Source organism: Jaculus jaculus, chromosome 1 (genome assembly GCF_020740685.1).
Source record: "Jaculus jaculus isolate mJacJac1 chromosome 1, mJacJac1.mat.Y.cur, whole genome shotgun sequence".
NCBI lineage: Eukaryota > Metazoa > Chordata > Mammalia > Rodentia > Dipodidae > Jaculus > Jaculus jaculus.
In genome coordinates this window covers 142799970-142814940 of record NC_059102.1, presented here as the reverse complement: position 1 = coordinate 142814940, position 14971 = coordinate 142799970, and the positions used below count along the sequence as shown (strand labels likewise).

At 44.9% G+C, this 14971-nt stretch overlaps 1 long non-coding RNA gene across 1 annotated transcript; it reads right to left on the bottom strand.

The window, feature by feature from the left end:
- Positions 1 to 504: 504 nt before the first annotated feature.
- Positions 505 to 8814, bottom strand: LOC123455338. The gene is made up of 3 exons (XR_006633850.1): positions 8659 to 8814; positions 1747 to 1804; positions 505 to 1036 (listed from the first exon to the last, which is right to left on the bottom strand). It is a non-coding gene; the product is annotated as an uncharacterized LOC123455338 (long non-coding RNA).
- Positions 8815 to 14971: the final 6157 nt, after the last annotated feature.

The following is a 14971-nucleotide window of genomic DNA, read 5'->3' as shown; positions in this document are numbered from 1 at the left end:
AGCAGGCAAGAAGCTCAACGCTTTGCAGGCCATCATTCTCAGCAGCATTTGAATCCAAGTAGGATCTGGGGCTCCTGAGGCCACATGTTGGGAATAGGAATCAGATGCCAAAGTGAAGGATGGCCTCCAGGGGCCTTGCTGTGACACTTCATTCTGTCTGCCAGCCTCAGGGATCTAGAAGGGAGGGGGAAAGAGGCTCAGGATAAGGCACCCCAAGAGAGAAGGGCAGAGTATAAAGGAGAGAGGAAGAGACAGCAAGAGTCACACACACACACACACACCACCTCAAGGAAAGAGGCAGAGGGAGACAGGCAGAGGTAGAGACAGAGAAGGAGAATCAGAGACTAGAGAGATTCTAAGACAACCTCTCCCACCCCTAGGGTGTATACAAAGACACACACACGCACGTGCACACACACACAAAAGCAGAGACACCAGGGGGACATACGCTCCATCAGCCACAAGAGAACACACTCGGTTGAAGACACAGAGTGGGGCCTGGGCTTGGCAGTCACTCAGTTCTTTTGGTGTTACCTCCCCACACAGCTCCAGCACCGAATTCCAGATGTGTTTTCTGGCCCATTTGCCAAGCACCTCCCCCAACTGGTGCCAGGAGACCAGAAGCAGGAAAGGATGAGGAGCCACAGGGCAGAGGCAGGGTGAGACCCTTGGCAGCTTCCTGTGCCAACGGTCCCAGTTCCAGGAAACCAGTTCGGGAACTCCAACCCTGTTCAGAAGCCTGGCCAAGGGATCCCAGGTGTACCAGGACTGGGTAGCTGGAAAGGCACCCAGCAGTGTGTTCCCATGAGGAGCATCCCGGATTATGGGAGCCAACATGCGAAGTTCTGGAGTTGGCTGAGCCTGCAGCTTCCCTTCAGGCTGGCAATCTCGTGGGCTTTTTTGTGTCCTGGGAGCCAGGATACAAGGTGAAGGTGGCTGCTCTCCCAAATCTGGCCTCCGGGACACCAGGCTACTTGGAGTCTTGGAGTTCCTTGGCTTTCTGTAGGATCTGGCAGACATCTGTGATGGGGTAATCCTGGGCACAGGAAAACCACAATATGCCCCTTAAGTAGCAACCCCTTTGCCACCTCTGCCACACACACAACAAACCTCCACGATTTGTATGTTAGGAGTAGGAACCACTTACCAGACACCCAGGTGCCTGAACTGCTGCATGCCACTAACTCAGGCCCATAGGGTCCCCCAGCTTTCCTTAGGATTAGAACCCACTGCCTCATCTCCTGCCATGGAGCCCTGAACCCCACTCATACTGGCCCAGCACTGTGCAGGTCCCTCCGTAGCCCTAGGAGGGAGTCACTGTGATTAATCCATCTCACAGATCTAGTTGATAAAGTTATTGAAAATGAACAGTAGGCCCAGTGTGGGTGAAGACACTAAGGCCTAGAGAGGTTGTCAATGGCCTTGGGTCACATAACAAGCACAGAACAGACATTAGCTCAGACTAAGCCATCTGTCTCAGTCTCCCTGGCCTAAGCACAATTACCAATGACCACTGTCCTGTTCTTGGAGCCCACTGAGTTGTATGTAGGCCAAGGACAGAAGTCACTCAATGAGGACTATGATTCAACCCAGATCCAAATCAGACCTGCCCCAGGGTCTGGACCCCGACCCCCCACTACACGCTCCCATTCCTGAACCCAGCCTGGCAGTGGCTAGCACAAGATGGAGTAGGACTTGCAGAGTATGTCTGGTGGGAGCCTGGCCTTCCCCTCTGATGCGCATTACCTGCAGGAGCCGCATGTTGATGGTGAAATCCCCTTCCAGCAACTGCTCTCGGATCAGTCTGAGGAAACAAGCAGCCATGCACTGGGAGCCCCGGCACTCTCCACTTTGCCCTCACCCAGGACCTTCTCCAATTTGTTTGTTTTTTGTTGTTGTATTTTTGAGGTAGGGCCTCACTCTAGCTCAGGCTGACCTAGAATTCACTATGTAGTCTTAGGGTGGCCTCAAACTCACAACGATCCTTCTACCCCAGCCTCCAGAGTGTGGGGATTAAAAGTGTACACTACCACACCCGACAAGCCCTCCCGTTTTTTTAAAATTTCTTTTTTATTCAAGGTAAGGTCTCACATCAGCCCAGGCTGACCTGGAACTCACTATTTAGTCTTAGGGTAGCCTTGAACTCATGGCAATCCTCCTGCTTCTGCCTCCTAAGTGCTAGGATTAAAGGCGTGCAACACCACGCCCAGCTCCATCCTCCATTTCTTTCTTTTCTTTTTTTTTTTTTTGGTTTGTCAAGGTAGGATCTCACTGTAGCCTAGGCTGACCTGGAATTCACTATTTAGTCTCAGGGTGGCCTTGAACTCACAGCAATCCTCCTACCTCTGCCTCCCAAGTGTGGGATTAAAGGCGTGCACCACCACTCCCGGCTGTCATCCTCCATTTCTTAACCACCCTGGGTGCCCTCACCTTGGGGGTCCTTCATTTTTTGGGGGTGTGGGGTTGGGCCACACTCTAGTCAACGCTGGCCTAGAAGTCACAGTGATCCTCCCAAATGTTGGGACTAAAGATGTGTCACTAGACTTCCGGTTAAGATGGCGGTGTAGGTACCACGCCAAAGCAGCCTGGGGGGAAAAAGACCAAAAAACCTCAGCAAAATACACACTTTTACTAAAAAGTGAGGTGTATAGGAAACTGAAGTGGCAGCGGAGAAGTAGGAGAGATCCAGAGCATCCAGAGCCCGCACAGGCCGGCAAAAGCAGCCCCGGCAGCTCCGCCAACCGCAGCGGCAGCAGGGCGCACCAGAAAGCTGCCAGACTCGGCTCCAGCCGCAGGAAAAGTCAGGTGCGGGCGCTTCCCCTCACACCGCGCTCTCCGCAACTCGGGAAACATGAGGGGAGAGCGGCAGCAAGCAGCGGAGGAGCAGACCATGAGGTAGAAGAACACGTGGAGCAGCGAGAGAACCAGAGCAGCTGCGGCTCCCTCCTCTCCCCCACCGCCTGAGCCCAGCTCCAGCGAACAGAGCAGTGTCCCGGGACCCGGCCACGCTAACTTGAGCCGACAGCGGGACCCAAGCAGGAGTAGAGTTCGGCAGCAACATCGGCAGCTCCGGAACCGGTACCAGTGGCCCCAGCAGCAACAGACCCAGGAGCGGCAACAACAGCAGATCCAGAAGCAGCAGCAGTTCCAGCAGCAGGGGTGCTGATCTGCAGGGCCACAGTTGCCAGGCTTGGTTTGCCCAGCAGGAAAAGCCAGTGCCCAACTCCAGAAATCAGAACAGCAGCCCGACGACCCAGGCAGCAACTTGAATGAGACCAAACTCATCCAAGGTAACTGGATTTGCACCAGAGAAGGGTCTCATTTGGTCACAAGCTGACTGGGATCCCTCAAAAGACCAGAAATCTTAACCTCTGTGCTGATAGAGGATCTGATTGTTATAATAACAACTCTGGCATACACACTTGGGGCTGTTTTTGACTGAATGGGTACACTGTTTAGTTAACTTTTAGAATCTACTGGTGTTTTATTCCACTCAGCCTACTTGAATACTCCCATAGCAGGGAAACTCAACCCCTAGGAGCACCTTTGTAGATACTCTCAGAGTCTTAAGAGCCACATCTAACACCTTAAGCTCCTATCCTGAAAATATATAACATCAAATCAATTGATACAGCTAAGAATACCCAGCTAGCTAGAAAATCCAAGCATTAACTTAATCCAAGATGCAAAAATATATACAGTATAACACAAGTAACACTAAAAAGCAAGACGATATAAACCCACCTAAAAATATTAATGTATCAGAAATGACCTCCAGTGAGAACGAGTTAGAGGAAATGCCTGAAAAAGATTTCAAAAGAATGATTATAAATATGTTCAAAGATGTCAGAGAACAAATCAAAGGAGTCAAAGAGGAACTTAAAGAGGAAATCAAAGGAATCAAAGAAGATGCAGGACACCAATTTCATGAAATAAAGAAGGCAATACAAGACATAAATAAGGAAATAGAAATAATAAAGAAAAACCAGTCAGAATTACTAGCAATGAAGAACACAGTTAATGAACTAAAAATCTCTGTAGAAAATCTCACCAGTAGAATGGATGAAGGAGAGGACAGAATATCTAAGCTAAAAGACCAGGGGGCAGATCTAATACAGGCCAACAAAGAGAAAGACAAACTTATAGAAAAGTATGAATGGGAATTTCAAGATATTCGGGACACTATGAAAAGATCAAATATTAGAATTCAGGGCATAGTAGAAGGAGAAGAATTTCACTCAAAAGGGATAGTAGGTGTCTTCAACAAAATCATAGAAGAAAATTTTCCCCAAATTGGGAAAGAGGTGCCAATACAGATACAGGAAGCCTTTAGAACCCCAGCCAGACAAAACCCAGAAAGAACCTCTCCTCGCCATATTATAATCAAACTTCCAAACACACACACCAAAGAAAAAATATTGAAAGCAGTTAGAGAGAAAAATCAAGTTACCTACAAAAGTAAGCCCATCAGGATTACAGCAGATTATTCAACACAAACTTTTAAAGCCAGAAGGGCTTGGGGTGATATATTCCAAGTTCTGAAAGATAACAACTATCAACCAAGGTTACTTTATCCTGCAAAGTTATCCATTCAAATAGATGGAGAAATAAGGACATTCCATGACAAAAGCAGGTTAAAGGAGTATTTGAAGACAAAACCAGCTCTACAGAAAATACTTGATAGAATCCTCCATGCTGAAGAAAAGGAAAAGCACACATATAAGGAACCTACAAAAAACAAGCAATACTCAAATACTAGTTAATAGAAGAGAGCACAGGTAGAACCAGAATCACAAAAAGAAAAGAAAAGAAAAGAAAGGCAAACATAAATACACACCTTTCAATAATATCTCTTAATATCAACGGCCTCAATGCCCCAACGAAAAGACATAGATTTGCAGACTGGGTTAAAAAGCAGGATCCTACAATTTGTTGTCTCCAAGAAACTCACCTTTCTACAAAGGATAGTCATTACCTTAGGGTGAAAGGTTGGAAGACGGTGTTTCAAGCAAATGTGCCTAAAAAACAAGCAGGGGTTGCTATCCTAATATTGGACAGGGTAGACTTTAGTCCAATGTTAGTCAAGAAAGATAAGGAAGGTCACTTTATGTTGATTAAGGGCACACTCCAACAGGAGGACATTACAATCCTAAACATATATGCACCTAACATGGGGGCTCCCAAATTCGTCAAACAAACACTATTAGAACTAAGGCCACAGAAAACACCAAACACAGTGGTGGTGGGTGACTTTAACACCCCACTCTCATCAATTGACAGGTCATCCCGGGAAAAAATAAACAGAGAGGCATCTGGACTAAATGAGGTCATAGAAGGAATGGACTTAACAGACATATACAGGACATTTCATCCAAAGGCTGCAGAATATACATTCTTTTCAGCAGCACATGGAACATTCTCTAAAATAGACCATATATTAGGACACAAAGCAAATCTTAAAAAATTCAGGAAAATTGAAATAATTCCTTGCATTCTATCTGACCACAATGGAATTAAACTACAAATCAGTAGCAAGAAAGGCTATAGAGCATACACAAAATCATGGAAACTAAACAATACACTACTAAATGATGAGTGGGTCAATGAAGAAATCAAAAAGGAAATCAGAAACTTTATAGAGTCAAATGATAATGAGAACACAACATACCAAAATCTCTGGGACACAATGAAGGCAGTTCTAAGAGGTAAATTTATAGCCTTAAGCGCCTATATTAAGAAATTAGAAAGGTCGCCAGTAAACAACCTAATGCTTCGCCTTAAAGCCTTGGAAAAAGAAGAACAAGGCAAACCAAAAATCAGTAGACGGGAAGAAATAATAAAGATTAGGGCAGAAATTAATGAAATAGAAACAAAATGAACAATCCAAAGAATTAATGAAACAAATAGTTGGTTCTTTGAAAGGATAAACAAGATTGATAAACCCTTAGCAAATCTGACCAAAAGAAAGAGAGAAGAGACACAAATTAATAAAATCAGAGATGAACAAGGTAACATCACAACAGATTCCAGAGAAATTAAAAAAATCATAGGACATACTATAAAAGCATATACTCCACAAAGTATGAAAATCTGAAAGAAATGGACGCTTTCCTTGATTTATATGACCTACCTAAATTAAATCAAAATGAGATTAATCACTTAAATAGACCTATAACAAGCATGGAGATCCAAACAGTTATCAATAATCTCCCAACTAAAAAAAGCCCAGGCCCAGATGGATTCACTGCTGAATTTTACTAGACTTTTAAGGAAGAGCTAACACCATTGCTTCTTAAGCTTTTCCAGGAAATAGAAAAAGAAGGAATTCTACCAAACTCCTTCTATGAGGCCAGCATCACCCTGATACCAAAACCAGGCAAAGATAGAACAAAAAAAGAAAATTACAGACCAATCTCCCTCATGAACATAGATGCAAAAATTCTCAACAAAATATTGGCAAACAGAATACAAGACTATATCAAAAAGATCATTCACCCTGACCAAGTAGGCTTTATCCCAGAGATGCAGGGATGGTTCAACATACACAAATCTATAAATGTAATACATTACATAAACGGGTTGAAGCACAAAAATCACATGATCATCTCATTAGACGCAGAGAAAGCATTTGACAAAATCCAACATCCCTTCATGATAAAAGTCCTACAGAGACTGGGAATAGAAGGAACATATCTCAATATAATAAAGGCTATTTATGACAAGCCTACAGCCAACATATTACTAAATGGGGAAAAACTGGAAGCTTTTCCACTAAAATCAGGAACAAGACAAGGGTGTCCACTGTCTCCACTTCTATTTAATATAGTTTTGGAAGTCTTAGCCATAGCAATAAGGCAAGAGACACACATAAAAGGGATACAAATTGGAAAGGAAGAGATCAAGTTATCATTATTTGCAGATGACATTATTTTATACATAAAGGACCCTAAAGACTCTATTAGCAAACTGTTAGAGCTGATCAAAACCTACAGCAATGTAGCAGGATACAAAATAAATACACAGAAACCAGTAGCCTTCATATATGCTAACAACAAAAACACAGAGGATGAAATCAGAGAATCACTCCCGTTCACAATTGCATCAAAAAAAAAAAAAGTACCTTGGAATAAACCTAACCAAGGAAGTAAAGAATCTCTACAATGAGAACTTTAAAACACTCAAGCGAGAAATTGCAGAAGACACTAGAAAGTGGAGAAACATCCCTTGTTCCTGGATTGGAAGACCTTAACATCAGACCTGAAACTCTGAAACTGCTAGAGGAAAAAGTAGGGGAAGCCCTTCAACATATTGGTCTTGGCAAAGACTTTCTGAATACAACCCCAATTGCTCAGGCAATAAAACCACAGGTTAATCACTGGGACCTCATGAAATTACAAAGATTTTGCACTGCAAAGGACACAGTGAAAAAAGCAAAGAGGCAATCTACAGAATGGGAAAAAATCTTTGCCAGCTATGTATCTGATAGAGGTTTAATATCTAGGATATACAAAGAACTCAAAAAGTTAAATAATAAGGAATCAAACAAGCCAATCAAAAAATGGGCTATGGAGCTAAATAGAGAGTTCTCAAAGGAAGAAATACGAATGGCATATAAGCATCTAAAAAAATGTTCTACGTCACTAGTCATCAGGGAAATGCAGATTAAAACTACATTGAGATTCCATCTCACTCCTGTCAGATTGGCCACCATCATGAAAACAAATGATCATAAATGTTGGTGGGGATGTGGAAAAAAAGCAACCCTTCTACACTGCTGGTGGGAATGCAATCTGGTCCAGCCATTGTGGAACACAGTGTGGAGGTTCCTAAAACAGCTAAAGATTGATCTACCATATGACCCAGCTATAGCACTCCTACGCATATATCCAAAGGACTCATTTCCTTAGAAGTACATGCTCAACCATGTTTATTGCTGCTCAATTTATAATAGCTGGGAAATGGAACCAGCCTAGATGTCCCTCAACAGATGAGTGGATAATGAAGATGTGGCACATTTATACAATGGAGTTCTACTCAGCAGTAAAGAAAAATGAAGTTATGAAATTTGCAGAAAAATGGATGGACCTGGAAAGTATTATACTAAGTGAGGTAACCCAGGCCCAGAAAGCCAAGCGCCACATGTTCTCTCTCATATGTGGATCCTAGCTACAGATGATTGGGCTTCTGTGTGAGAATGAAAATACTTAGTAGCAGAGGCCAGTAAGGTAAAAAGGAGACATAAAGGGTAGAGAAAGGAAGGGAGGAAGATACTTAATAGGTTGATATTGTATATATGTAATTACAATGATTGTAATGGGGAGGTAATATGATGGAGAATGGAATTTCAAATGGGAAAGTGTGGGGGTGGGGAGGGAGGGAATTACCATGGGATATATTTTATAATCATGGAAAATGTTAAAAAAAAAAAAAAAGATGTGCCACTATGCCTGGCTTGCCTTCCATTTCCTAATCACCCTGGGTGCCCTCCACATCTTCCTCATGACTCTCTAGTCTAGGCAAACATAGCTTGGACATGAGAATTTCAGAGGCTGGCTCCAGCCACAAAAGGGACATCTTGCCTTCCCTTTAAAGCCAGAGGGTTTCTCTGCCCCAACTCTAGTTCCCTTCAAAGACTCATCAGGCCAGGGACACACTCACATGAGCATGGCACAGCAGACCAGGAGGAGGAAATCAAAATGGCTGTCATCAGCAAAGAGGGAGTCCCAGATCCGGATGACATCAGGCAACTAGAACTCCTGGGACATCAGTAGTGTCAGCCAACGGAAGGCGAAGAACTGAGGCTTGATGTTCTGCTCTTGCTGGGGAGACAGTACGTGTGTGGAGTCAGCTGCAGGGTGGCCATGCAGCCCAGGAGCAACCCCACACGAACAGCAGGCAGGAGCCTAGCATTGAGGAAAAAATAGGCCAGGATGACTTCAAGGACACCATGGGGTGGCACCAAGCTCTACAGGGCCTTGCACCATTAAAAGGGCAGCTATGGGCTAGAGAGATGGCTTAGCGGTTAAGGCACTTGCCTGCAAAGCCAAATGACCCTGGTTTGATTGCCCCAGAACCCATGTAAGCCAGATGTACAAGGGGGCATTTGCATCTGGAGTTTGTTTGCAGTGGCTGGAGGCCCTGGCATGCCCATTCTCTCTCAAATAAATAAATAAATAAAATAACGTAAAAATAAATAAATAAAAGGGCAGCTGCGGGCTGGGTGTGATGGCACATGCCTTTAATCCCAGCACTTGAGAGGCAAAGTTAGGAGGAGCACTGTGAGATCGGGGCCACCCTGAGACTACATAGTGAATTCTAGGTCAGCCTGGGCTAGAATGACACCCTACCTTGAAACAAAACAAAACAACAACAAAAAAGGCAGAGGCTGCTTGTTGCCAAATACTGTTGCCAGACCTTTTTCAAAACACTTATGTAGATTTGTAAATGATGGTTGTATTCTATTTTTTCTTTTTTTTTGAGGTAGGGTCTCACTTTAGCTCAGGCTGACCTGGAATTCACTATGTTGTCTCAGGGAGGCCTCAAACTCATGGCAATCTTCCTAACTCTGCCTCTCAAGTGCTGGGATGAAAGGCATGTACCACCATGCCTAACTCCTATTCTTATTAATTAATTTATTTGTGTGTGTGTAAAAGAGAGACAAAATGGGCATGCCAGGGTCTCTTGCATGTGCCATCTTGTGTATCTAGCTTATGAGGATACTGAATCAAACCTGGATCCCCAGGATTTGCAAGCAAGTGCCTTAACTGCTAAGCCATCTCTCAGCCCAATGGCTCTGTTCTTATACAACACTGTACACTTACTCATTTTGTACACATGGATGTGCAGAAATGCAAAGTGACAGTCACCAGGTATTATATATGTGCTCAACATGTTAAATGCATTAGCACACTTATTTAAGCCATACTACAACCCAATGGGACACTTACTGCCAAGAGGTAAAACCTTGGTCAGCCACACTGAACATTAACTGAAAAAAGCATGTGACAGGGCTGGGGAAATGGCTTAGTGGTTAAGGCGCTTGCCTGCAAAGCCTGATGACCTGGGCCCTCCCAATTCAATTCCCCAGTACCCATACAAAGCCAGGTGAACAAAGTGGTGCATACATCTGGAGCTCATTTACAGTAGCTAGAGACCCTGGCATGGCCATTCTCTCTCTCTCTCTCTCTCTCTCTCTCTCTCTCTCTCTCTGCCTCTCTCTCTCAAATAAATAAAATACAAAAAATAGTAATTAAATAAACAGATGTTTTTAAAAAAACATACTATATAGCCATCAAGGAAATGAAAACTAAAACTATATTGAGATTCCATCTCACTCCTGTCAGAATGGCTATCATGAAAACAAATGACAATAAATGCTGGCAAGGATGCAGAAAAAGAGGAACCCTTCTACAGTGTTGGTGGGAATGCAATCTGGTCCAATCATTATAGAATTCTGTGTGAGGTTCCTGAGACAGCTAAAATTAAATCTATCACATGACCCAGCTATACCACTCCTAAGCATATATCCTAAGTACTCGTCTTGTTACCTTAGAGATACTTGCTCAACCATGTTTATTGCCACTGTACTCACAATAGCTAGGAAATACCTTTAATCTTAGCACTCGGGAGGCAGAGGTAGGAGGATCACCATGAGTACGAGGCCACCCTGAGACTACATAGTGAATTCCAGGTCAACCTGAACTAGAGTGAGACTCTACCTCAAAAAAAAAAACAAAAAAACAAAAAAAAAAAGCTAGGAACTGGAACCAGCCTAAATGTCTCTCAGCTGATGAGTGGATAATGAAGATGTGGCACATTAATACAATGGAGTTTTACTCAGTGGTAAAGAAAAATGTAATTTGCAGGAAAATGGATGGATCTGGAAAGGATTATAATTAGTGAGATAACACAGGCTCAGAAAACCAAAAATCACATGTTCTTTCTCATATGTGGATCCTAGCTAAAGATGATTGGACTTCTATGTGAGTTGGAATAAAACTCAGTATAGCAAAGGCCAGTAAGCTAGAAAGGGGATATAAAGAGAATTGAAGGGTAGGAAAGGGGGACTTCATAAGATGGTATTGTATATAAGTAAGTAGAAGAACAGATTAATGGGGGTGAAAAGGTCAGGAGAAAGGGAAAGATCAAGGTAGAGCTAATCAAAATCTAAGAGGAGTGGACTGGAGAGATGGCTTTAGCAGTTAAGCGCTTGCCTGTGAAGTCTAAGGACCCCGGTTTGAGGTTCGATTCCCCAGTAACCATGTAAGCCAGATGCACAAGGTGTTGCATGCATTTGGAGTTTGTTTGCAGTGGCTAAAGGCCCTGATGTACCCATCCTCTCCCTCCTTCCCTCTCTCTCTCTGTTTCTCTCTCTCTCTCTTCTCTGTGTCTGTCTGTAGCTCTCAAATAAATAAACAAAAAATAAACTTTAAAGAAATCTAAGAGGAGCCGGGCATGGTGGCCCACACCTTTAATCCCAGCACTCGGGAGGCAGAGGTAGGAGGATTGCCATGAGTTCAAGGTCACCCTGAGATGACAGAGTTAATTTCAGGCCTGGACCAGAGTGAGACCCTACCTTGAAAAACCAAAAAAAAAAAAAAAACCAAAAAAAAAAAATCTAAGAGGAGGGCTGGGGGCTGGGGAGATGGTTTAGAGGTTAAAGCATTTGTCTGCAACCAAAGGACTCAGGTTTGATTCCCCAGGACCCATGTAAGCCAGGTGCAAAAGGACACAAACATCTGGAGTTCATTTGCAGTGGCTACAGGCCCTGGCATGCCTTCTCACTCTCTGTCTCTTCTCTCTGCTTGCAGATAAATAAATAAAATTTAAAACAAAATCTAAGAGGACATGAATAAGTCATATGGAAGCCTACTTTTTCAGACAATGGAACAACCAAAAGACATAGATTGTTACTAGAAAATGTTCAGTGCCAGGGATGGGATACCTTCCAGTGAGTTGTTGGCCAGGGAGGTCACTGATGACCCCAAATCATTATAGGCCATTGCCAAGGCTCTTGGTTTCCCACCAGGAATAGATGGTTAAGACCCTATTGCTGAAGACTCCACATGCTTGTGCTGCAAGGTCACTGAGAAATCCAGCTGGAGCTGAGCTGAAAACCATCAACACGGGGAGCTTGAAGTAAGGGCAGGCACCTTTACTGACTGCAGAGATGAGAGGATGAACGTGACAAGGCAACCAACCTGTGGCTCCATCCTGAATCCCAGCTCACCAGGTACTAAAATTCAAGCCTAGCTGGAGAAAGAAAGGGCAAAGGCAACCAGCCACAAGCAGGGCGGGAAGTGGAACATGGCTTAGAGGTCAGGGCTTTGACTCAGAAGTCCAAGGACCATGAATCGAACCTCCTAGATGCAAGCAATCCCGAGATGCAAGGGGGTGCTCTTGTATTTTGGTCACCTGGTGGGCCCATTCCCTGAACAGGTCCTTTTCTCTTCTCAATCTCTCACTTTCAAACTCATAGTTAAATAAGTCAAATACTTTTTGTCCAACTTGCATGGGTGGGGGGCGAAGAAAACGTGCTCAACACGGGTTTGTGAAGAGAGAGGGCCTCCTTGGCCAGCACCTGTCATGTGTACTTCGCAATTTTATTCTGATAGAAGGTAAGAAAATCCATTCCTATTCAAGACAGGTCAAGAAGGAATTGCAGAGCCTGTCGGAGTGGCATTCAACCCACAAGCAAGAGTCCTCACGTCTCTGTCATTGGGGGGAAGAAAACCCCGCTCCTTTGAAGTCCTGGAGTTGTCAGGCTCTCTCTCAGGACACCCCGAACAGCATCCCCTCATGTTTCAGAGGAGGTGACGCCTAATCATCATCAGTGACAAGGGTAAGTGAGCAGTCCACGAACGTGGACTCAGATGTTCTGGGCGATTTTGGAATGTCTGAACGTTTGACATGTGAGGCGGGCTCTCCTGCTCTAGCAGCCGGCCTGGCGCTCGTGGAGGCCCTCCTCCTGCCGCCGATTAAAGGACACTTTGCAGAGCTGTCTCATTCCCAGAGAAACACACCCTCCGTGCCCTGCTCCCTCACATTTCACACAGTCCCGTTCCACTAGGCTCCCCAGTTGTAAGTGAGGAGTTGAACCTGCAGAAATTGCTCCCTTTCCACAAGAAGGCCTCGGGCTGGCCCATGGCTGTGCGTCGGCCATCTTTGTGAATTCTATAAATCTGACCCTTTTTATGAAGAGAGCTGATTCTCTAACCTAGGGTGATAGCGTTCGCTCTCACCCTAGGTTAGAGAATCGGGAGCTTTTTGGTCAGAGAGAAGGCCATGAAGAGACAGGAGATCTCCGTGTGCTAGGGAAAGGAGGCCCCTGACAGACATGTGACTCAAATGGTCACATCCGCATGGGACATGCAGAGATTCCAGGTGAAGTGAGAAGCTACCAGGGAGTCCTGTGCCCCTTTCTAGCAGGAGGACCGATGTCTTTTTGAGGCAGTAGACACACAGGAGTCTCTCGAAAATAGGACTGACATCAAACCCATAGGCAGGTATGGACATTCTTTATGCCTTTAAGGCCCAGGTCAAAATTGCTGAACCCATTGCAGAAAGAATGAGGTGTGTCTGGGTCCAAATGTGTATTTGGAGGGTTTGGTTGCCCACTCGCAAGCTCTGGAGGACCACCCTGACCTGACCATGGGAGCAGGGGCAATGAAGGAGCAGAAGGGTAAGTATTGGATAATCACGGACATGCCCCTCCTTCATTGGGTCACGTTCACAGATATCAAAGGAAGATGGTAAGTACGTAACACACGGTCCACTGTGAACACAGTTAGGATCTCTTGTGGCCTTCCATGCTCCTCACAGTCATGAGAAGTTCCCATGTGACATGGGAGAAAAAGATCAGGCAAGGCTATGCTGTATGGTGACATTGCAGAGGACACTGCACACCAGTGTCTCTGGTTTTCCACACAGGTTCCTGCCTTTGGCACTGGAATGATATCTTGACTTGCCAGAAAATGATAGCAATGTCTTTGGGTCAAATGGAAGTCACGTACATATTTCTCTCTTGGATATCCCTATTGAAGGCCAAACATTTAGGCCTCTTTGTATCCTTTGACCCACCTGGCATAGTTTGCATTGAATGTCCGATTTTCAATGATCAGAGCAGTTGAGTATTATCAAAAGGGGGTGCTTGAAGTAGGGCCAGGTGCCTTGACTGCCAGCAGAGATGAGAGGATGAACGTGACAAGGCAGCCACCGTATGGCTCCATCCTGAATGCCAGCAGTCATGGTAGGAGAATTCAAGCCTCATTGGAGCAAGACAGAGCAAGGGAAACCAGCCACGGGATTAGTGGGAAACGGAAGATGGCTTAGAGGTCAGAGCCTTTGACTGTGACAGTGAAGTCAAAGGATGCTGGTTTGAAGCTCCGGGACTTAGGCAAGCCTGAGACACCAGGGGGCGCTCGTGTGCTTTTGGTCACATGCTGGACCCATTCCCTCAATGGGTCCTTTTCTCTTCTCAATCACTTTCTCTCTCATAGTGAAATATGTCGTATACTTTTTTTTCCCCCTTGCGTGGGGCGGGTGGTGATAGTGGTTGTGGTGTGTGTCCGCGATGAAACCGTGCTCAACACGGGTTTGTGAAGAGAGAGGGCTTCCTTGGGCGGCAGCTGTCATGTGTACTTTGCCATTTCATTCTGATACAAGGTAAGCCAATCCATTCCTATTCAAGACAGGTCAAGAAGGAATTGCAGAGCCTGTCAGAGTGGCGTTCGAACCACAAGCAACAGTCCTCGCCCCTCTGTCATTGGGGGGAAGAAAACGCCGCTCCTTTGAAGTCCTGGACTTGTCAGGCTCTCTCAAGACACCCCGACCAGCATCCCCGCACGTTTCAGAAGAGGTGGCGCCTAATCATCACCAGTGACAAGGGTAAGTGAGCAGTCCACGAAAGTGGACTCAGACGTTCTCGACGATTTTTGGAATCTCTGAACGTTTGATATGTGAGGCAGGCTCT